We start from the raw sequence: 24,810 nt of genomic DNA, 5'->3' as shown, positions 1-24,810 counted from the left end.
TGTTCACAAGTTGCCCTCATTAGGCTGGAGTCAACAGGCACCTCTCAAGGAGCTGCTGCAGAAGTATCACAGGCTTCCACAATTCAACCTCCATCCCCAAAGGTTTAGCTACAGCTTTAAGCATTTTCCAAAGAGCATTCCAATTGCCTGTTGGACAATGTCATGTTCAAGTTTTACCACATCACTCATAGTTATCTATTGGGCAAGAGCAAACATTTACCTTAGTATTTAGAACTCTCCCCTTCTGATCTCAACCTACATTATTAGATAGCATTGGCCCCACTTCTCCAGGTAAATATGTCTACTGAACCCTACTGATGCTACTGGTCCCATATGGTGTACCCTTCTCATCCTCTCTACTTATCCTAATTTTACCTTTCTTTGGGGCTGAGTTCAAACACCAGTTCCTAAAAAGAGCATTTATCTGTACTACACATTTATAGCTGTGCATTTCTATTTATTTATCTTTTCTGGTATAATCATGTTAACTCCTCAACCAGAACTCTAAGTTTCTTAAGGGAAAGCACTAGAACTCATGCCTCTGTTCTCTGTCAAAGACAGGTAGAGTCTCTTGCAGGGAGCCTTGTAATAAGTGGTAACATTTATGGCACATATACAGTGTGCCAAATGCTTTCTACTTAATAGTTCATTTAACCCATGTAATAAATCTATGCAGTAAGTACTGTTATTGTCCCTAATTTGAGACAAGAAAATGGAAACTTAGAAAGGTGATTTACCTGTCCAAGGCAACAAAATTAGTTTGAACTAGGACTTAATTTCAGGTTTGTCTGACTCTAAATTGTCTTCATTAGTGACTCATACAAGCAGAGTCTCATGTCCTCAATTCAGTTCAGTACAGTTGCTCAGTCATGACCAACTCTCGGCGACCCCACGGACTGCAGGAAGCCAGGCCTCCCTGTCCATCACCAACTCCTGGAGTTTACTTAGGCTCATGTTTACTGAGTCTATGATGCCATCCAACCATCTCATCCTGTATCATGCACTTCTCCTCCCTCCTTCAATCTTTCTCAGAAGCAGGGTCTTTTCCAATAAGTCAGTTCTTCGCGTCAGGTGACAAAGTATTGGAGTTTCAGCTTCAGCATCAGTCCTTCCAGTGAATATTCAGAACTGATTTCCTTTAGGATGGACTGGTTGGATCTCATTGCAGTCCAAGGGACTCTCAAGAGTCTTCTCAAACACCACAGTTCAAAAGCATCCATTCTTCGGTGCTCAGCTTTCTTTATACTCCATCTCTCACATCCATACATGACTACTGGAAAAACCATAGCTTTCACTAGACGGATCTTTGTTGGCAAAGTAATGTCTCTGCTTTTTAATATGTTATGTAGGTTGGTCATAGCTTTTCTTCCAAGGAGCAAGCGTCTTTTAATTTCATGGCTGGAATCACCATCTGCAGTGATTTTGGAGCCCAAAAAAATAAAGTCTCTGACTGTTTCCATTGCTTCCCCATCTATTAACCATGAAGTAATGGGACCAGATGCCATGATCTTCATTTTTGAATGTTGAGTTTTAAGCAAGCTTTTTCACGCTTCTCTTTCACTTTCATCAAGAGGCTCTTTAGTTCCTCTTGGCTTTCTGCCATATGAGTGGTGTCATCTGCATATCTCATCTAGAGCCAGACATCCTGGAATGTGAAGTCAAGTGGGCCTTAGAAAGCATCACTACGAACAAAGCTAGTGGAGGTGATGGAATCCAGTTGAGCTATTTCAAAACCTCAAAGATGATGCTGTGAAAGTGCTGCACTCCATATGCCAGCAAATCTGGAAAACTCACCAGTGGCCATAGGACTAGAAAAGGTCAGTTTTCATTCCACTCCCAAAGAAAGGCAATGCCAAAGAATGCTCAAACTACCACACAATTGCACTCATATCACAAGCTAGTAAAGTAATGCTCAAAATTCTGAAAGCCAGGCTTCAGGAATATGTGAACCATGAACTTCCAGATGTTCAAGCTGGTTTTAGAAAAGGCAGAGGAACCAGAGATCAAATTACCAACATCCACTGGATCATCGAAAAAGCAAGAGAGTTCCAGAAAAACATCTATTTCTGCTTTATTGACTATGCCAAAGCCTTTGACTATGTGGATCACAAAAAACTGTGGAAAATTCTGAAAGAGATGGGAATAGCAGACCATCTGACCTGTCTCTTGAGAAACCTGTATGCAGGTCAGGAAGCAACAGTTAGAACTGGACATGGAACAACAGACTGGTTCCAAATAGGAAAAGGAGTACCTCAAGCCTGTATATTGTCACCCTGCTTATTTAACTTCTATGCAGAGTACATCATGAGAAATGCTGGGCTGGAAAAAACACAAGCTGGAATCAAGATTTCCAGGAGAAATATCAATAACCTCAAATATGCAGATGACACCACCCTTGTGGCAGAAAGTGAAGAGGAACTAAAGAGCCTCTTGATGAAAGTGAAAGAGGAGAGTGAAAAAGTTGGCTTAAAGCTCAATGTTCAGAAAACTAAGATAATGGCATCTGGTCCCATCACTTCATGGGAAATAGATGGGGAAACAGTGGAAACAGTGTCAGACTTTATTTTGGGGGGCACCAAAATCACTGCTGATGGTGATTGCAGCCATGAAATTAAAAGACGCTTACTCCTTGGAAGGAAGGTTATGACCAACCTAGATAGCATATTTAAAAGCAGAGACATACTTTGCCAACAAAGGTCCGTCTAGTCAAGGCTATGGTTTTTCCAGTGGTCATGTATGGATGTGAAGAGGTGGACTATAAAGAGGGCTGAGTGCAGAAGAATTGATGCTTTTGAACTGTGGTGTTGGAGAAGACTCTTGAGAGTCCCTTGGACTGCAAGGAGATCCAACCAGTCCATGCTAAAGGAAATCAGTCCTGTGTGTTCATTGGAAGAACTGATGTTGAAGCTGAAACTCCAACACTTTGGCCACCTCATGCGAAGAGTTGACTCATTGGAAAAGACCCTAATGCTGGGAAGGATTGGGGGCAGGAGGAGAAGGGGACGACAGAGGATGAGATGGTTGGATGGCACCACCAACTCGATGGACATTGGTTTAGGTGAACTCCAGGAGTTGGTGATGGACAGGGAGACCTGGCGTGCTGTGATTCATGGGGTCGCAAAGTGTCGGACATGACTGAGCGACTGAACTGAACTGAACTGATCTGCATATCTGAGGTTACTGATATTTCTCCTGGCAATGTTGATACCAGCTTGTGCTTCACCCAGTCCAGAGTTTCTCATGATGTACTCTGCATATAAGTTAAATATGCAGGGTGACAATATACACCCTTGACTTACTCCTTTCCCTATTTGGAACCAGTCTGTCGTTCCATGTCCAGTTCTAACTGTTGCTTCTGGACCTGCATACAGATTTCTCAGGAGGCAGGTCAGGTGGTCTCGTATTCCCATCTCTTTAAGAACTTTCTACAGTTTGCGGTGATCCACACAGTCAAAGGCTTTGGCATAGTCACTGAAGCAGAAATAGATGTTTTTCTGGAACTCTCTTGTTTTTTCGATGATCCAGCAGATGTTGGCAATTTGATCTCTGGCTCCTCTGCCTTTTCTAAATCCAGCTCGAACATCTGGAAGTTCACAATTCACGTACTATTGAAGCCTGGCTTGGAGAATTTTGAGCATTACTTTACTAGCATGTGAGATGAGTGCAATTGTGCGGTAGTTTGAGCATTCTTTGGCATTGCCTTTCTTTGGGATTGGAGTGAAAACTGACCTTTCCTAGTCCTGTGGCCACTATTGAGTTTTCCAAATTTGCTGGCATATTGAGTGCAGCACTTTCACAGCATCATCTTTTAGGATTTGAACTGGAATTCCATTACCTCCACTAGCTTCGTTCATAGTGATGCTTCCTACGGCCCACTTGACTTCCAGGATGTCTGGTTCTAGGTGAGTGATCACACTGTCATGATTATCTGGGTGGTGAAGATCTTTTTTGTATAGTTCTGTGTATTCTTGCCACCTCTTCTTAATATCTGCAGCTTCTGTTACGTCCATACCATTTCTGTCCTTTATTGTGCCCATCTCTGCATGAAATGTTCCCCTGGTATCTCTAATTTTCTTGAAGACATCTCTAGTCTTTCCCATTCTGTTGTTTTCCTCTATTTCTTTGCGTTGATTGCTGAGAAAGGCTTTCTTATCTCTCCTTGCTATTCTTTGGAACTCTGCATTCAAATGGCTATATCTTTCCTTTTCTCCTTTGCCTTTTGCTTCTCTTCTTTTTGCAGCTATTTTTAAGGCCTCCTCAGACAGCCATTTTGCTTTTTTGCATTTCTTTTTCCTGGGAATGGTCTTGATCCCTGCCTCCTGTACAATGTCAGGAACCTCCGTCTATAGTTCTTCAGGCGCTCTGTTTATTCGATCTAATCCCTTAAATCTATTTGTCACTTCCACTGTATAATCAAAAGGAATTTGATTTAGGTCATACCTGAATGGCTAGTGGTTTTCCCTACTTTCTTCAATTGAAGTCTGAATTTGGCAATAAGGAGTTCATGATCTGAGCCACAGTCAGCTCCTGGTCTTTTTTGTGCTGACTTTACAGAGCTTCTCCATCTTTGGCTGCAAGGAATATAATCAATATGATTTCGGTATTGACCATCTGTGATGTCCATGTGTAAAGTCGTCTCTTGTGTTGTTGGAAAAGGGTGTTTGCTATGACCAGTGCATTCTCTTGGCAAAACTCTACTAACCTTTGCCCTGCTTCATTCTGTACTCCAAGGGCAAATTTGCCTGTTACTCCAGGTGTTTCTTGACTTCCTACTTTTGTATTCCAGTCCCCTATAATGAAAAGGACATCTTTTTTGGGTGTAAGTTCTAGAAGGTCTTGTAAGTCTTCATAGAACCGTTCAGCTTCTTCAGCATTACTGGTCGGGGCAGAGACTTGGATTACTATGATATTGAACAGTTTGCCTCGGAAACAATCAGAGATCATTCTGTTGTTTTTGAGACTGCATCCAAGTACTGCATTTCTGACTCTTTTGTTGACTATGATGGCTACTCCATTTCTTCTACGCGAGTCCTGCCCACAGTAGTAGATATAATGGTCGCCTGAGTTAAATTTACACATTCCAGTCCATTTTCGTTCCCTGATTCCTAAAATGTCGATGTTCACTCTTCCCATCTCCTGTTTGATCACTTCCAATTTGCCTTGATTCATGTACCTAACATTCCAGGTACCTATGCAATACTGCTCTTTACAAGCATCAGACTTTACTTCCATCACCAGTCACATCCACAACTGGGTGGTATTGTTACTTTGGCTCCATCTCTTCATTCTTTCTGGAGTTATTTCTCCACTGATCTCCAGTAGCCTATTGGGCACCTACTGACCTGGGGAATTCATCTTTCAGTGTCCTATATTTTCGCCTTTTCATACTGTTCATGGGGTTTTCAAGGCAAGAATACTAAAGAGGTTTGCCATTCCCTTCTCCAGTGGACCATGTTTTGCCTCTTGTCCTACTTGATATAAACAGCCAAGCAGATAGTTTGGGCTTCAGAGGTGTGAAGAGAAAGTAAATTATGGTTCAGCAACTTTCTTTCTCCCTTTGATACAAAGTTTTTATCCAATGACACTCTTCCAACAACACAAGAGCCGAATCTACACGTGGACATCACCAGATGGGCGATACAGAAATCAGATTTATTATATTTCTTGCAGCTGAAGATGGAGAAGCTCTATATAGTACAGCAAAAACAAGACAGGGAGCTGACTGTGGCTCAGATCATGAACTCATTGCAAAATTCAGACTTAAACTGAAGGAAGTAGGGAAAACCACTCAGCCATTCAGGTATGACCTAAATCAAATTCCTTATGATTATACAGTGGAAGTGACAAATAGATTCAAGGGATTAGATCCAACAGAGTACCTGAAGAACTATGGATGGAGGTTCATAACATTGTACAGGAGGCAGTGATCAAAACCATCCCCAAGAAAAAAAAATGCAAAAAGGCAAAATGGTTGTCTGAGGAGGCCTTACAAATAACTGAGAAAAGGAGAGAAGCAAAACGCAAAGAAAAAACAGGAAAGATATACTCATCTGAATGCAGAGTTCCAAAGAATAGCAAGGAGAGATAAGAAACCCTTCATAAGTAAACGACGCAAAGAAATAGAGGAAAAGAACAGAATGGGAAAGACTAGACATCTTCTCAAGAAAGCTAGAGATACCAAGGGAATATTTCATGCAGAGATGGGCACAATAAAGGACAGAAACTGTATAGACCTAACAGAAGCAGAAGATATTAAGAAGAACTGGCACACAAAACACAGAAAAACTGTACAAAAAAGATCTTAATGACCCAGATAACCACAATGGTGTGATCACTCACCTAGAGTCAAGCATCCTAACGTGTGAAGTCAAGTGGGCCTTAGGAAGCATCACTACAAACAAAGCTAGTGGGGGTGATGGAATTCCAGCTCAGCTGTTTAAAATCCTAAAAGATGATGCTGTGAAAGTGCTGCACTCAGTATGCCAGCAAATCTGGAAAACTCAACAGTGGCCACCAGACTGGAAAAGGTCAGTTTTCATTTCAATCCCAAAGAAAGGCAAAGCCAAAGAATGTTCAAACTACCACACAATTGCATTTATTTCACATGCTAACAAGGTAATGCTCAAAATATTTCAAGCTAGTATGTGAAGTGAGAACTTCTAAACATAGAAGCTGGATTCAGATAAGGTAGAAGAACCAGAGATCAAATTGCCAACATCCATTGGATCATGGAAAAAGCAAGGGAATTCCAGAAAAAACATCTACTCCTGCTTCATTGACTGCACTAAAAACCTTTGACTGTGTGGATCAGAATAACTGTGGAAAATTCTTAAACAGATGGGAATACCAGACAAATTTACTTGCCTCCTGAGCAACCTGTATGCAGGTCAAGAAGCAATAGTTAGAACCAGACATGGAACAATGGACTGGTTCAAAATTGGGAAAAGAGTATGTCAAGGCTGTATATAGTCACCCTGCTTATTTAACTTGTATGGAGAGTACATCATGTGAAATGCCAGGCTAGATGAAGCTCAAGCTGGAATCAAGACTGCTGGGAGAAATACCAATAACCTCAGATATGCAGATGACTCCACCCTTTTGGCAGAAAGCAAAGATGAACTAAAGAGCCTCTTGATGAAGGTAAAAGAGGAGAGTGAAAAAGCTGGCTTAAAACTCAACATTCAAAAAACTAAGATCATGGCATCCAGTCCCATCACTTCATGGCAAATAGATGGGGAAACAATGAAAATAATAACAGAGTGTATTTTCTTGGGCTCCAAAATCACTGGAGATGGTGACTGCAGCCATGAAATTTAAAAATGCTTGCTCCTTGGAAGAAAAGCTACAACAAACCTAGACAGCGTATTAAAAAGCAGAGACATCCCTTTACTGATAAAGGTCCATATGGTCAAAGCTATGGTTTTTCCAGTAGTCATGTGAGATTTGGACTGACTATAAAGAAGGCTGCGTGTTGAAAAATTGATGCTTTTGAACTGTGGTGTTGGAGAAGACTCTTGAGAGTCCCTTGGATTGCAATGAAATCAAATCAGTCAATCCTAAATGAAATCAATCCTGAGTATTCATTGGAAGGACTGATGCTGAAGCTGAACCTCCCATACTTGGGCCACCTGATGCGAAGAGCTGACTTATTGGAAAAGATCCTGATGCTAAGAAAGACTGAGGGCAGGAGAAGGGGGAGAAAGAGGATGAGAATGCTTGGATGGCATTACTGACTCAGTGGGCATGAGTTCGAGCAAGCTCTGGGAGATGGTAAAGGACAGGGAAGCCTGGCGTCCTGCAGTCCACGGGGTCACAAAGAGTCACACACAACTGCTGCTGCTACTGCTGCTAAGTCGCGTCAGTCGTGTCTGACTCTGTGCGACCCCACAGACAGCCCACCAGGCTCCCCCGTCCCTGGGATTCTCCAAGCAAGAACACTGGAGTGGATTGCCATTTCCTTCTCCAATGCATGAAAGTGAAAAGTGAAAGGGAAGTCGCTCAGTCGTGTCCGACTCCTAGTGACCCCATGGACTGCAGCCTACCAGGCTCCTCTATCCATGGGATTTTCCAGGCAAGAGTACTGGAGTGGGTTGCCATTGCCTTCTCCGCCACACAACTAAGCGACTGAACAACAACTTTGCTTTCTCCCCTTGACACAAAGCTTTTATTCAATGACCTATGCCTGAAGACCAAAGATAAATTCTAACCAAAAGATTCCAGATTCCATCTATGGGCAGGACCCAGTCCCACTCCAGAGTGTTCTAAAAACAACATGATTGCTCCCAAGAGGATGAGTCACCAAAAGAACTGATTTCAGTCTTAGATCTAGAGAACAAGGATAGCCCAGGCCCGAAAAACATGGACAAAATCTTTCTTGGCCATAGTCTCTATACAGGTATGCATTAGGTGTTGTACTAGTTAATGAGTCACCAGGATCACCAGAACCAAAGGGAAGGGCAATGGTCAATGTTTCTACCCACGTCACCCTTAGATCCTGGTATCTGAAACTGTGTGATATCAGTGCCTTACATTCACAGAGGGGATTAGACTTTACCGGACTCCAACTTATTATCTCACTTGCTGTGGAGAAATAGCACTGACAGGGCCCTTGTGTTTGCTTTTGCAGTGCACCAGAAAGCTGGCCAAGGAAGCTAGTGGAGACTGAAATCTCGCACAGGCTCTGCTCACCAGGCTCATGACTCTTAGTGGCAGACCTTTATCTGCCTAGAGGAAAAGGCACCTTTTCTTCATTTCCACAAAGAAACTGTATGAACAGGTGACAGCACCAAAGGTGACTATTGGGATCCTCATGTTAAATATCTGGTATCAATTATACCTCAATAAAGCTAGAAAAATTAATAATAAATGAAGAAGTGGAAACCCAGGCTCAAAGATGTTACAAGATACAGTTATAAGTGGTGGATCCAAGATTAGAATTCAAGTCTTCCAACTTACTAGTTAGCATGCTTTTCAACTATACTACAAATCTCCCATTGTTTCAGTTTAATGTAGCCTGTCTCTGAATTCTCATGTGGCAGACTGGTATCCTTAGCACTTTGCTCCAACAAAGTCCCAAGCTTTTTGGTGTATCTCTGTCCTGAAGCCACAGCTGTCCTCTTATTGAGGAAGCCGAGAAACAGATATGTGTGCCAACTGTACCAAAAGGGATACTTTAGATGGATCTCCTACCACTTTTGGAAAAACAAATTAGACCACCTGTCCTAATGTTATGCATCATACATCATCACAGTGGCAGAGAGTCAACGTTATTAATATTATGGGAGGTGGTGTGTGGAAAAGTCATGCAGTATGAAATCTAATTATCTAAATTTAGAGACTAGCATTGCCATGTATTAGCTGCCTGGCCCTGGGAGATAACAATTACAAATATTCACTGAGCACATACTATTTTCCTGTACTTTGTTTACATAATGACTAACTTCATACAATCCTAAGAGGTATATATTTTCATTACTCCCATTTCACAGGCAAAGATACTGAGGCTCTGGGAAATTCAGGTAACTCATCCTAGGTTACACTGTTGGGAAGTGGAGGAACCAGGAATAAAACCCTAGCAATATGACTCTAAAACCCATGTTCTTAATTTCTGTCTTTGATTCCTCTAGAATAAACTGGTAAGTCACTTCAGTCGTGTCCGACTCTGTGCGACCCCATAGACGGCAGCCCACCAGGCTCCCCCGTCCCTGGGATTCTCCAGGCAAGAACACTGGAGTGGGTTGCCATTTCCTTCTCCAATGCATGAAAGTGAAAAGTGAAAGTGAAGCCGCTCAGTCATGTCTAACTCATAGCGACCCTATGGACTGCAGCCTACCAGGCTCCTCCATCCATGGGATTTTTCAGGCAAGAGTACTGGAGTGGGGTGCCATTGCCTTCTCCAGAATAAAACAGAGATAATAACAGCTGCCCTACCTAACTAATCAGAATTATATTAGCAAGTACAAGGGCATTTTTAATAAACTGGAAAGTAGTAGAGGTGAATGTATGAAACCCAAAGCTAACACTGACAAGCAGATGGGTTTATCTGGAAGGTCTACACACACACAGATTTCCTTGTCTCCTTTCCACTTAGTACTGAGTCAAATAAGTTGTGTTAAGCCCATGCTTCTAACAACAATGATCTTGCTATCCAGACATTTCTTATCTTACCTCTTTCCATATCTTGAGTTCCTACTTATGGAAGCAGAAACCAACGGAATATATCCTTAAACTGCTAGAGAGTACAGATTTTTAAATTATTATTATTATTATTAGTTTCAACACCTATAGCTTCAGAGAATATCTTCACCATCTGGTGATGATGATGCTTATACTATCTGATCACTTATTTACATGTTGTGCTTAGTCACTCAGTCATGTCCGACTCTTTGAGACCCCACAAACTGTAGCCAGCCAGGTTCCTCTGTCCATGGGATTCTCCAGGCAAGAATACTGGAGTGGATTGCCTTTTTCTTCTCCAGGAGATCTTCCTGACCCACAGATCGAACCCACATCTCCTCTGTCTTCTGCACTGGCAGGCGGATTCTTTACCACTGAGCCACCTGGGAAGCCAGTGGATGAATAAGCTCAGGTCTATTTTGACTCCAGACCTCAAGCTTTAAAGCTTAACTCTTATCCCTCACATCCTGACATGCCCAGAGGACAGTGCCCACATTTTCTTTACAATTACTGTCTCCCATTGCTTTAGTGACCATATTTTTTCAACCAAAAGTCAAAACAGGTGGCCTAATCGTGTGAAATAATTAAACTCCAGAAAAATCCAGGACCTGTGCTTACTGGGCCTTTATCTTCCTGCATCATACATGATCACTTAGAACAAGCCCTATTCACGTTGTTCTCAGCTTCTCTTTTGAGAGCAGGCCTGGCTCCTCTCTGTGTAAATCCATTTCTCAAGCAGGGGCCCTATCTAAACCCTTCACCCAAAAGCCTCAAAGGTTCCTAGAGAATGTGACCTTGGCTAGTCTTACCATTCTAGAAAATTCTTCTCAAAAATTAAAATATTGAAAGAAGAAACTTTTTTCCTTTTTTTCTTCTTAAAATAAGATGTCCTTGAGACATCCCTTTGGGGAGACTCTCCCACTCTTCTATCAATGGGCTCTCCTAGGGAAAGCAAGGAAAAGGAAAAGAGAAGTTTATCTATTCTCTTAAGGGAGAGGCATTGTTTGGCCTCTCCTTTCTAAAGTGGCTCTTTATTGCAGTTTGACCTATAGGTCCTCCCAGAGAGGACAAAAAAGAAGGCACAAGCCCTAAACTTCATATGCAGAAGTAATCTGGAAGTTCATTCATTCAACACATTTTCTGAGCACCAACTATGCAATAGGCTCCCAGTATTTACTATCCCTCTCTTTCATCTAACATGCAAGGTCAAGAATACTCAAAAGTAGTATATAAGAGGTCTTTCTACATGGGAGAAATGGTTATTGAAAAAATAAAAATTAATAAGAAATATCAGATAAGTGCTTAAAGAACAAAAAAGGTGATGTGATTAAGGGACTCTGGTAAGGTATTTATATTAGGTAGTCATTAAAAGCCTCAAATTGGAAAATTTCAAGACTGTATATTGTCACCCTGCTTATTTAACTTACATGCAGAGTACATCATGCAAAATGCTGGGCTGGATGAAGCTCAAGTTGGAATCAAAATTGCCCGGAGAAATATCAATAACCTTAGATATGCAGATGACTCCACCCTTTTGGCAGAAAGCAAAGAGGAACTAAAGAGCCTCTTGATGAAGTTGAAAGAGGAGAGTGAAAAAGCTGGCTTAAAACTCAACATTCAAAAAACTGAGATCATGGCATCTAGTCCATCACTTCATGGCAAATAGATGGGGAAACAATGAAAATAGTAACAGAGTGTATTTTCTTGGGCTCCAAAATCACTGCAGATGGTGACTGCACCCATGAAATTAAAAAATGCTTGCTCCTTGGAAGAAAAGCTACAACAAACCTAGACAGCATATTAAAAAGCAGAGACATCACTTTACTGAGAAAGGTCTGTCTAGTTAAAGCTATGGTTTTTCCAGTAGTCATGTATAGATGTGAGAGTTGGAATATAAAGAAAGCTGAGCGCTGAAGAATTGATGCTTTTGAACTGTGGTGTTGGAGAAGACTCTTGAGTGTCCCTTGGACTGCAAGGAGATCAAACCAGTCCATCCTAAAGGAAATCAATCCTGAATATTCATTGGAAGGACTGATGCTGAAGCTGAAACTCCAATACTTTGGCCACCTGATACGAAGAACTAACTCATTGGAAAAGACCCTGATGTTGGGAAAGATTGAAGGCAGGAGAAGTGGATGACAGAGGATGAGATGGTTGGAGGGCATCACCGACTCGAGGAACATGAGTTTGAGCAAGCTCCTGGAGTTGGTGATGGACAGGGAAGCCTGGCGTGCTGCAGTCCATGGGGTCGCAAAGAGTTAGACATGACTGAGGGACTGAACTGACTGAAAAGCCTCAAATATGAGGTGACACCTGAATTAAGTTCACACCTGAATTAAAAGGACTTCTTGGTAGCTCCGTCAAGAATCTGCCTGCAATGCGGAAGATCTGGATTCGATCCCTAGGTCGGGAAGATTCCCTGGAGGAGAGAATGTCTACCCACTCCAGTATTGCCTGCAGGATCCCATGGACAGAAGAGCCTGGCAGGCTACAGTCCATGGGGTCGCAAAGAGTTGGACACAACTGAGCAACAATTTCTCTTTCAGCCACGTAAAGACTGGTAGTGGAGGACACAAAGAAACCAGCTAATGTGAAGATCTTAATGCAGGAGGAATAAGCCTTTAAAGCAGAAGTTGGCAAACCTTTTCTGTAACCTGGCCACATAGCAAATATTTCAGGCTTTGCAAGTCACATAAGGTCTCATGTTGCATATTCTTCTTTGTTTTTGTTCCTGTTGTTGTAAGTTGTTTTACAATCCTTTAAAAATGTAAAACCCCTTCTTAGTTCCCTGCCAGTATAAAAATAGGCTTCCAACAAAATTTGGCCCCTCTTAGTTTTCTGACCCCTACTTTAGAGGAACATCTAACCTATTGTAGCCAGAGAACAAGTAAACAAGGAGAAACTGGTACAAGATGAGGTCTGAAAGGCAGTCAGGAGCCATATGGTGCAGTGCCTTTTAGGCTAAATTAAGATTTTGGATTTTTTTTTTTCCAAATGTGATGGGAATCCTCTGGAGAGTTTTAAGCAGGGCAGTGGCATGATCTGATTTATACTTTTAAAAGGCCATCGTCATTGTGTGTGAAAAACAGACTCTGGTGGGGCTAAGAGTAGAAACAGAGAGAGGTGATTAGGAGGCCAGCTATTGTATCACTCAGGCAGGAGAGAACAAGGGTGGTGATGTGAAGAGACAGAAAGAATTGAACAGAAGGGAAACTAAACACTCTCGATGAAAGCTCTATTTATTATGGATAAACAAAAACATGGAAGAATTCTTGCAATTTTACTTTAAAATCAAAAGTACTATAAAGAGCTTGATTAACAGAAAAATCTTGGTTACTCAAAGTTTTAGCAATATTTTGACATGTTTGATTTATAGATATTTGACTTTCAGGAAGATCATCATTTCCCTTCTCTCTCCATTTCCCCTAGTGAAATGATTCCATTTCTCCTCTGGTCCCTGATACGCATTATTTTCCTTGTTTCACTTAAATGAAGCATACTGAGAATGTTCCTCTCATTTCAGAGTGCACTGCAGTCAACCAAAAGAGCAAAACTGTTTGCTCTTTTAAAATCCAAGAAACTTCCAACTTCCCTTTACCATGAGGAAGCTGTAAATGTAGGTGGTTCTCACTCAATCCAAACTCATTTTCTTGTTCTTTCTCTGATAAAAATGAAGCTGAGTTTTTGAAAATTCTTCAAAGTGTACATTTAATTTGGGCACTTTTGGTGTATATTTGGGGGAGAAGGCTAATTAGATAAGGTCATAGGTTAGATTCCTTGGAGATAGATTCTGAGACCAAGTTTTTCAAGGAAGTGATTTACTGAGGCAGGACGCAACTGGCAAATACATCTGCAATGAAATGAGGATGATCAGGAGAGTCAGAGAGAGACACTGACTGCAAAGTGGTTGTAACTCAGCCAATACCTGTGGTAGCTGGGACGGGTCCCTCAGACTTGTCTTCGAACGAGGCAAGGAGGCTGGGTCTTTGCAGCTTAAATCAGCCGGTCACTGGCCGTGGGCCTCTGAGAGGATAACCTAAAGTGAGGCAGTTCTCTGCAACCTAAGGCAACACCCAAAAAACAAAGCTTTTCACTATCAGGAGCTAAAATTCTCAGCAGCTGAGGGATGAAGAGAAGCTCTGGGTTGGAATACCAAAGTACCTACTGCAAAGGGACACTCCAGTATTCTCATATGGTCATTTCTATCATTTAATATTTATCAAGGCATATAGTATTTTACCATGACTATGTATGGATGTGAGAGCTGGACTATAAAGAAAGCTGAGCGCCGAAGAGTTGATGCTTTTGAACTATGGTGTTGGAGAAGACGCTTGAGAGTCCCTTAGACTGCAAGGAGATCCAACCAGTCCATCCTAAAGGAGATCAGTCCTGGGTGTTCATTGGAAGGACTGATGTTGAAGCTGAAACTCCAATACTTTGGCCACCTGATGCGAAGAGCTGACTTATTTGAGAAGACCCTGATGCTGGGAAAGATTGAGGGCAGGAGGAGAAGTGGACAACAGAGGATGAGATGGTTGGATGGCATCACTGACTCAATGGACATGGGTTTGGGTAGACTCCAGCAGTTGATGATGGACAGGGAGGCCTGGCGTGCTGCGGTTCATGGGGTCTCAAAGAGTCTGACACGACTGAGCGACTGAACTGAACTGATACAGTATTTTTATTAGCACTTTTAGTATACCAAATACACTAATTAACATGCCAATTGGTATTTATCACATAAAACAATATTTTACCACATAAAGTATTTTTATTAAATACAGAGACTTCATGTTCAAGTGTTTAGGAACACACTTTCAAAAAATACTGCTGGAAAAGTGACTCAAGTGTCATTTCAACTGTGTACCTTTATGAGCTGATGATTAAACCAGTCATTTTTGACTCTTTCTCCTCCCTTATCAAGTTCTATGGCACCTTCCATGATAAGACACCGCCATCTCTACTTTTTTGTCACTGCCAACAATTCTGGTCCCCACTTTCATTTCCTCAAACTTAAAACATCTCCTATGCCAAATTTCATCCAAGTTGTGTTTTTTTGGGGTGGGGGGGTGCTCCATTGCATGACTTGCATTAATTATTCAAATAGCCACTGTGTAAGGCACCAGGAAAATAACATTGAGCAAAAAAAGACAATTTTGCCATCTCTCATGAACGTGAATTTCTAGCGGATGAGAAAGACTTTAAATAGTAAATTCCATGATAAACAATTTCATGGCAGCTGTGATAAAAATGCAATGAAAAAGTACTCGATGTTATGAAACCACATAATGCTGGGACCTGAACTAGGGGGTCAGAGATGGGTTTTCTAGAGTAAATAAGATGAACTTTAAAGGATAAAGTTCAGGAAGCATGCTTCATGCAAAGAGAATACTATGCTTCTTACCTTCAGGATCTGAAGAGGAGGAAGAATGGTGTATTCAAGGAACTAATGAAGAAAGCCAGTAACCAGTACGCTAGAGCTCAGGCTTCATTTGTGAAGCCAGAGGAAGGTGTTGGGGAGTAAAGTTAAGCAAGAGAAAGTAAGCAAGGGCAATATGAAACCACTAGAAACAGGGTTTTCTTTTACTTTTAATGTTTCATTTTAAAATAATTTCAGAATCACAAAAATGTTACAAAAAAAAATTCCCTACACTTTTCACCCACATTCTCCAAATGCTCACATCTTAAATTACCTCAGTATAATTATCAAAATCAGAAAATTAACACTGATTCAGTATTATTATCTAATTTACAGTCTGGGGAGGGGGGGTTGAGGATCGGGGGACCACGGGACACATGTACCCCTGTGGCCGATACATGTTGATATATGCCAAAAATCGTCATAATATTGTAAAGTAATTATTCTCCAATTAAAATAATTAATTTTTAAAAAGTCACTGTGTCAGATATTAACCAATAATAATTGTTTAAATTTCATGTATGTTTTTCCAGAACTATTCATTTTTTTGCTTAACTGATATAAACTACTGGATTTCCTTTTAGCATAATTCCTAAACTTCCCCTGTTATGTTTATTTACTTTTGGAAAAATATCTTTTAGACATCAAACCAATGACAAGAAATAATATATATTATCACTAGCTTCAATTGGTTTTGCAAGAAAACAACCTGTGCTTTAAACTAAAAAAATAAAGTTAATGCAGTCTAAAAATAATAATAATAATAATTTTCAGTCCATATTTTACCAACTAGCCAACTAATGCCCCTTCTCAGAATCCAACTGAGAATCACATACTGCATTTAGTTATCATGTCTCCTTAAATATGGGACAGTTCCTCAGTCTTTGTCTTTCATAACCCTGACACTTTTTTTTTTTTACTACAAGGCACAGCATGTGGAGTCTTAGCTTCTAAACCAGGGTTCTAACTTGTGGCCCCTGTAGCGGAAGCATGGAGTCTTAACCACTGGAATGCCAGGAAAGTCCTGACCTTGATATTTTTGAAAAGCACTAGCCAGTTACTTGGTAGAATGATCCTCAACTTTGGTGTATCTGATGTTTCCTCATGATCAAATTCATATCATGCATTTTGGGCAATAATATCACAGAAATCACATGCATCCTTTCAAAAGAAAGGTAATGTGGACATGACCTATAGTGGTGATGATAACTTTGATCACTTGAATAAGGTACTATCTGCCAGATTTCTCCACTATAAAGCTACTGTATTTTCCTTTTTACTTAAATATCTTTGGGAAGATACTTTCTGACTATGTGAACATCCTGTTTATCAACATATTTTTATCCACTGATTTTAGAACCCATCAATGATTCTTGCCTCTATCAGTTATTCCTGTAGTGTTTGCAAGTGGTGATTTGCTATTTTCATCAACCCTTTTAATTAGCTGGAATGCCACTATAAGGAAGAATTTTTCCTTCTCCCCTGATTTATTCGTTTCTTTTTATCAGCATAGACTCACAGATTCGTATTTTATTCTAAAGGTTATAATTCATTATCATTATTTATAAAGTTATTCAAAATGTCCCTCATTTGGCCACTGGGGCCCCATCAGGTTGACACCTAGGCCCTTTTGACATGGCCCTGTCATTTTTCGAGCACATCCCTACTTTCTGGCACTGTAGATGTTCCAGGTTGACATACTTTTCCTCAGTTCAGTTCAGTCGCTCAGTCGTGTCCGACTCTTTGCAACGCCATGAGCCACAGCACTCCAGGCCTCCCTATCCATCACTAACTCCCAGAGTTTACCCAAACTCATGTCCATGGAGTTGGTGATGCCATCCAACCATCTCATCCTCTGTCATCCCCTTCTCCCCCTGCCTTCAATCTCTCCCAACATCAGGGTCTTTTCAAATGAGTCAGCTCTTCACATCAGGTGGCCAAAATACTGGAGTTTCAGCTTTAACATCAGTCCTTCCAACGAGCACCCAGGACTGATTTCCTTTAGGATGGACTGATTGGATCTCCTTGCAGTCCAAGGGACTCTCAAGAGTCTTCTCCAACACCACAGTTCAAAAGCATCAATTCTTCTGCACTCAGCCCTCTTTATGGTCCAACTCTCACATCCATACATGACCACTGGAAAAACCATAGCCTTGACTAGACGGACCTTTGTTGGCAAAGTAATGTCTCTGCTTTTCAATATGCTGTCTAGGTTGGTCATAACTTTCCTTCCAAGGAGTAAGTGTCTCTTAATTTCATGGCTGCAATCACCATCAGCAGTGATTTTGGAGCCCAGATAAATAAAGTCTGACACTGTTTCCACTGTTTCCCCATCTATTTCCCATGGAGTGATGGGACCAGATGCCATGATCTTAGTTTTCTGAACGTTGAGCTTTAAGCCAACTTTTGCACTCTCCTCTTTCACTTTCATCAAGAGGCTCTTTAGTTCTTCTTCACTTTCTGCCATAAGAGTGGTGTCATCTGCATATCTGAGGTTATTGATATTTCTCCCGGCAATCTTGATTCCAGCTTGTGCTTCCTCCAGCCCAGCGTTTCTCATGATGTATTCTGCATATAAGTTAAATAAGCAGGGTGACAATATACAGCCTTGACGTACTCCTTTTCCTATTTGGAATCAGTGTGTTGTTCCATGTCCAGTTTTAACTGTTGCTTCCTGACCTGCATACAGATTTCTCAAGAGGCAGGTCAGGTGGTCTGGTATTCCCATCTCTTTCAGAATTTTCCACAGTTTTTTGTGATCCACAGAGTCAAAGGCTTTGGCATAGTCAATAAAGCAGAAATAGATGTTTTTCTGAAACTCTCTTGCTTTTTCGATGATCCAGCGAATGTTGGCAATTTGATCTCTGGTTCCTCTGCCTTTTCTAAAACCAGCTTGAACATCTGGAAGTTCACAGTTCACATATTGCTGAAGCCTGGCTTGGAGAACTCATGAAGCTTAAAAGGCATAATTTATGGATTACTCCCCTTTTCTTCAAATCGCTAAATTTATGCTTTCTACTGGCTCCTTCTCTCCAGGATTTAAACAGGCCAGAGAAGGATTTCAAGCAGGTAACATGATCAGTTCTACATTTCTAAACAAGTCATTCTGCTCGGGAATCAAAGGAAGAAAAAGTAAACTGGAGAGGTAAATTTTCAAATCAGTTGAAGTGGGATGAAAGCATAGGTGGGGAGATTGATAATGAGACTAGTAAGTAGTCCAAGGTAAGAGATGACAGGCAACTGGACTGGGGTGAAGGGAGGGACAATGGAAACAAATAAATGGATTCGAGAAGTATTTAGGAGACAAACGGACCATACCTGATGATTGACTGAAGCGTAGGGGGATGAGGTGAGGGAGAAGGATGACTGAAGAAGGACTCCTAGATTTCACAGATTTCCATGTATTGTAAACATATGGCAATATGTCTCTTCATTAAATGGTAAACAACCTGATGACAAGAACACTACAAGTATCATTCAAATCTTTGTATCTCCAATATTTTCTACAATGCCTGGTACACAGTTGGAGCTCAAGAAATGATGCTGAATAAAACGAATAGGTGAACTTTCTCAGACTTATCAAGTTGAGATTTAAGCTGTAGGGTATCCAATTAGTTATAATACATTCATAAAAGCTTTAGTAGAAGAAAACTACTTATGCTGAATATCTCTTCTCCCCAAAGAGTATATCCTGGTCTTTTAGTATATTACATACACTTTCTCTTCCATCATTAATTCATCTTACCCAAGAGGTAAAACCCAGAAGCTATAAAGTAGAAGTAAACATTTGACTGTAACAATGAAATTTCACTTCACACCCATCAAACTGCCAAAAATTAATGCCTATTAATTGCCTATTGCTTGCAGGGGAGTGAGGATAAGGGGAGGCCTCTGTTTCCTCACCTTGCAAATGGAACCACGGGGAGTAGGTGAAATGTTCCTAGACTCAAGCAGGCATTTAGTAAAGACTCACACACTGCCTTTTTACACATCCATATACTCCTCCTTCAAGATCCAGTTCAAACCACTTCTCCACTAGGAAGCCTGCCCAGACCACTCCAACATGCAGCTACTTCTTTTCCCTTCTCTGAGCTTCTGGGATACCAATCTGTAAATTTTTTCAAAGATTAATCATAGGTGGATCTGTGATTGCTCTTGCAATCAGTCACTTTCTTCTTTACTTGTTATTTCACTATTTGTATATTCATACACTGTTCTCCAGTGAAGTCAGATGTCTCTGGATTCAAAAGTCAGCTATGCCACTTATTTGCTATGACTTCATCTTTCCAATGTTCACGCTCTTCTGTGTGATACAGAAGACACAGCCATCTATCTGTTAAGGTCACTGTTAGGATTTGGGAAAATGTATGTAAAGGGTCCACATAATAGGTGTTCCGTAAGTGATGCCAACAGGTACTCATTGAGAGCAGCTCTCAGACCTTTTTCAAATTTCAATACCCTCCTAGATGCAGCACCTCACAGAGTGCCTCACACGTGGCTGCTGCTTGATGGTTTATTTACTTATACTCTACCTTGTCCAAAAAGGACCTAAAGCTAGTAGGTGTTCAACAAATATTTGTTGAGTGATTACAGGCTACACTTTCCTGTCAGATTTTCTCTTTCTTTCTGTTTTACCATAATAAAGAGAACCATCATAATATTGTGACATTTTTTGGCCACACAGCTTGAGGCATCTCAGTTCTTGACCAGGGACTGAACCCAGGCCATAACAGTGAAAGCCCAGAGTCCTAACCACTAGGTCACCAGGGAAACCCCCATATTATGACTTTTTAAAAGCCTTTACTCATCCTTCACCTGCACTGATTATTTTTTTAATTTAATTTAAAAATTTTAACTATAAAATACAGGCTCCTGGAAAAAATGAAAACATAAAAAGGGAATAAAATGAAAAGTAGGTTCCTCTCCTGATATTCAGTTTCACTATCCAGAGGTAATACTTTAAAAAAAAATGTCCTATGTGTCTTTTTATTGGCCTTAGTGTTTGGCAAATACTCAACCTTCTTTAAGTTATTACTTAAAGATTTTCCCTGATTTAGCATCCTAAGAACATAAGCTCCATAAGAGCATTTTTGTCTCTTTTGTTCTCCTCTGTTCCCAGCACCTAGACAGTACATGAATCATAACCATATGTTCAATAACTGCTTGCTAATGCATGGACTTCCTTTTGAGGAATTGCCGCCACTCAAGGTACACTGCCTTCCTTTAGCCAAGTGGCAAGGAAGACTGATTAGATGTTCCCTCCTCAGATTTTGATCTGTGACCAGAATACAAACAGTTGGAGGGAGCTGAACCCATATGAGAGCATAGAATATTCCTGCAAGAAGGTACTCTGTGGTGGCTGCTACCTGACTGCTTCCAGCCTGGTTCTCCTGAGTTACTTTCAATCCTGTGAGTTCATCCAATTCCTTCCACACTGTTGACATCTTGAGCTACATTATCTTTGCTATGAGGGGCTGTTCTGTGCCTTGTAGTATGTTCAGCAGTATCTCTGGTCTCAACTTGCTGTATGCCAAGAGCATCCTTAGTGTAACTATCAAAAAAGTCTCCAGACATTAACAAATGTCCCCAAGCGGGACTGAATTAGCTAGAGGTGATGTCTGTGGAACAAAAAAAGTCCTAACTGCTGAATATTACATCTCTGCCAACTTTTCATTATGGCCTACATAGAAATAGCTCAGCTATATAATATTATGTTATATTGATAGGTCCTAAGTTATTAAATCAGTCAACTAACAATGGATTTTAAAGTGTTCACCTGTTGTTATGCTAAACAACCTGGTGGCTGCACACTGAGCAGTGTGACCCATCATAATTCATCTGGGCAGCAGATTGGCCCCAGGGTAGCCAGGTGAGACCAGGGAGCTCTCCACTCCTGGGCATCCTCCAACATCGACTGGCTCCAGCCTTCCCCGGGCCCCCCTTGTCAGCAACTCCAACAGGGCCTTTGTCCAGGCCCCTGGGTGGTACATTGATCAACATCCAGCATCCAGTGAAGGTTTACACACTCAAGAGGACCAGCAGTGGGACATACAAGGTGCCAGGCATGTCCTCCAGCTATGTGGAGCAATGAAAGGGCATGTCCCTGTGAAGTTAAGTGGGCCTTAGGAAGCATCACTATGAACAAAGCTAGTGGAGGTGATGGAATTCAGCTGAACTATTTCAAAACCTAAAAGATAATGCTGTTAAAGTGCTGCACTCAATATGCCAGCAAATCTGGAAAACAGCCATGGTGACTGGAAAAGGTTTGTTTTCATTCCAATCCTAAAGAAAGGCAATGCCAAAAAATGTTCAAATTACTGCACAATTGCACTCATTTCACATGTCAGCAAGATAATGCTCAAGATGCTTCAAGCTAGGCTTCAGCAGTACATGAACTAAGAACTTTCAGATGTACAAGCTGGATTTAGAAAAGGCAGAGGAACCAGAGATCAAATTGCCAATATCCGCTGGATCATAGAAAAAACAAGGGAATTCCAAAAAAAATCTACTTCTGCTTCATTGACTACACTAAAGTCTTTGACTGTGTGGATCACAACAGAATGTAGAAAAGCCTTAAAGACATTCTTAAAGAATCTTAAAATTCTTAAAAATTCTTAAAGAAAATTCTTAAATTCGATCACTTTACCTGCCTCCTGAGAAAGCTATATGCAGGTCAAGAAACAACAGTTAGAACTAAACATGGAACAATGGACTGGTTCCAAATTGGGAAAGGAGTACATCAAGGCTGCATACTGTCACCCTGCTTATTTAACTTCTATGTAAAGCACATCATGTGAAATGCTGGGCTGGATGGAGCACAAGCTGGAATCAAGATTGCTGGGAGAAATATCAATAACCTCAGATATGCAGATGACACCATCCTTATGGCAGAAAGCGAAGAAGAACTGAAGAGCCTCTTGATGAAAGTGAAAGAGGAGAAGGAAAAAATTGGCTTAAAACTCAACATTCAAAAACTGAAGATCATGGCATCCGTTCCCATCACTTCATGGCAAATACATGGGGAAAAAGTGGTAACAGTGACATTTTATTTCTTGGGCTCCAAAATCACTGCAGATGGTGACTGAAATTAAAGTCATGAAATTAAAGATGTTTGCTCCTTGGAAGAAAAGCTATGCAAACCTAGGTAGCACATAAAAAAGCAGAGACATCACTTTACCGACCAAGGTCCATATGGTCAAAGCTATGGTTTTTCCAGTAGTCAGGTATGGATATGAGAGTTGGACAACAAAGAAGGCTGAGCACCAAAGAATTAATGCTTCCAAACCGTGGTGCTGGAGAAGACTCTTGAGAGTCCTCTGGAGTGCAAGGAAATCAAACCAGTCAATCCTAAAGGATATCAACCCTGAATATTCATTGGAAGGACTGATGCTGAAGCTGAAGCTCTAATACTTTGGCCACCTGATGTGAAGAGCTGATTCACTGGAAAAGACCCTGATGCTGGGAAAGATTGAGGGTGAGAGAAGGGGGTGACAGAGGATAAGATGGTTGGATGACATCATTGACTCAACGGACATGAATCTGAGCAACCTTAAGGGAGATAGTGAAGGACAGGGAAGCCTGGCGTGCTGCAGCCCGTGGGGTCACAGAAAGTCAGATACGACTTGGTGACTGAACAACAACAACGTTAAACAACAGCTTTAGGGAGATACAAGTCAAACACCAAATAATTCACCCATTTAAAGTGTACACTTAAGTGACTTTTAATATATTCACAGAGTTGTGCAATCATCACTTCAATCAATTTTAGAATACCTTCATCACCTCAAAAATAGGTGCACATCCCCACGCACTTTAGTTGTCACTCCTCAAAACTCCAGCTCCCTCAATTGTAAACAACCATTTAATCTACTTTCTGCCTCTACAGACTTACCTATTCTGAACACTTCATATAAATGGAATCACAGAATATGTTTTCTTTTGGACTGGCTTATTTCACTTAGCACAGCGTTTTCTAGGTTTGTCCATGCTATAGCATGTAACAGTAATCCATCCCTTACTGTTGAATAATATTCCACTGTATGGACACATTTTACCTATCCATAAATGATAAGCATTTAGTTTGCTACACTTTGTGGCTATGATGAATCATGCTGCTATGAGCATTTGTGTACAAGTTTTAGTGTTGATATAGGTTTTCATTTCTCTTAGGCATATACCTGTGGGTAGAACTGCTAGGTTAAACGGAAACATTATGTTTAACTTTTTGAGGAAGTCCCAGACTGTTCTCCAAAACGGCTACACCATTTCACCTTCCAATCAGCAGTGTACTAGAGCTTCTCTCCTCACTTCTCACCAACACTTACCACTAATCATTTATTACTCATCTTTTTTATTATAGCCATCCTAGGGAGAGTGATGTAGTATTTCATTGTGGTTTTGATTTCCATTTCCCTAATGACCAATGTTGGTGAGCATCTCCTTCAAGTGCTTACTGGTCATTTGTATATCTTGAAGAAATGTCTACTCAGATCCTTTGTCCATTTTCTAATTGAGTTATTTGCCTTTCTATTGTTGAGTTACAAGAAATCTTTGTATGTTCTAGATATAAGTCATTTTTCAGATATATGATTTCCAAAAATTTTTTCCCATTCTTAAATGAGTGAAAGTCTTTTCATTTTCTTAACAGCACAAAAGTTTAAACTGTTTATTGTTAGTCTTTCAGGTAGAAATAGTCTTTCAGGTAAAAAATGAGTGGCTGGCTCACCTTGCGGCTCAGTCACGTAATGTGTTTTTCTCTGAGACAACTATCAGCAGAACTGCTGTTCTATGACATCCATGTTTAGTTAAAAAAAGAATATAATTCTTTATACATATATTTTCTCATAAAATTGATTCTTTTGGAACAAGATACAAGAAGGAAGATGTGGCTTGTCATCCTGTGATTTTTACCTACTCTTGACACACCACTAACTTATCCAAGGGACACCTGACCCGGAGAGAGGAGTTTAAGCAAGGACAATGAAGAGTAATGGTTCTTCCACAGTATTTATGAGGAGGAAGAGAAGACTAATAATGGATGATGATTTTTTTGTAAAATCAATCACCTTTTGTAAATATCTTTTTCACTAGAGTTGACATAAGATGTTAAAATTCTATTCTCTGCATAGCAAATGAAGATAGACAGGTTTTAGACTGTCCTAAGTGGCCAGTGAAGCCTCTGTCCAGAATCAAGAAAAGGTCAATTCAAACAAATC

The 24,810-nt window shown here is 40.7% G+C and overlaps 1 protein-coding gene across 43 annotated transcripts in view; it reads right to left on the bottom strand.

Moving 5' to 3' along the window:
- Nucleotides 1-24,810, bottom strand: part of CPEB3 (cytoplasmic polyadenylation element binding protein 3) — a 202,380-nt gene that overhangs the window by 171,463 nt on the left and 6,107 nt on the right. For 12 of the 43 annotated variants that reach the window (XM_081554873.1, XM_081554891.1, XM_081554639.1 and 9 more), the window contains exon 2: nucleotides 14,102-14,237. The exons of the other annotated variants lie outside the window; for them this stretch is intronic. The gene's annotated coding sequence lies outside the window, so the exon portion shown is untranslated. The remainder of the gene's footprint in view (nucleotides 1-14,101; nucleotides 14,238-24,810) is intronic. 43 annotated transcript variants of the gene reach the window in all.

This window comes from Giraffa tippelskirchi, chromosome 2, assembly GCF_054371585.1.
Source record: "Giraffa tippelskirchi isolate mGirTip1 chromosome 2, T2T-mGirTip1v1.2.pri, whole genome shotgun sequence".
Classification (NCBI taxonomy): domain Eukaryota; kingdom Metazoa; phylum Chordata; class Mammalia; order Artiodactyla; family Giraffidae; genus Giraffa; species Giraffa tippelskirchi.
The sequence above is the reverse complement of the archived record's forward strand: the minus strand, read 5'-3'. Positions and strand labels throughout refer to the sequence as shown.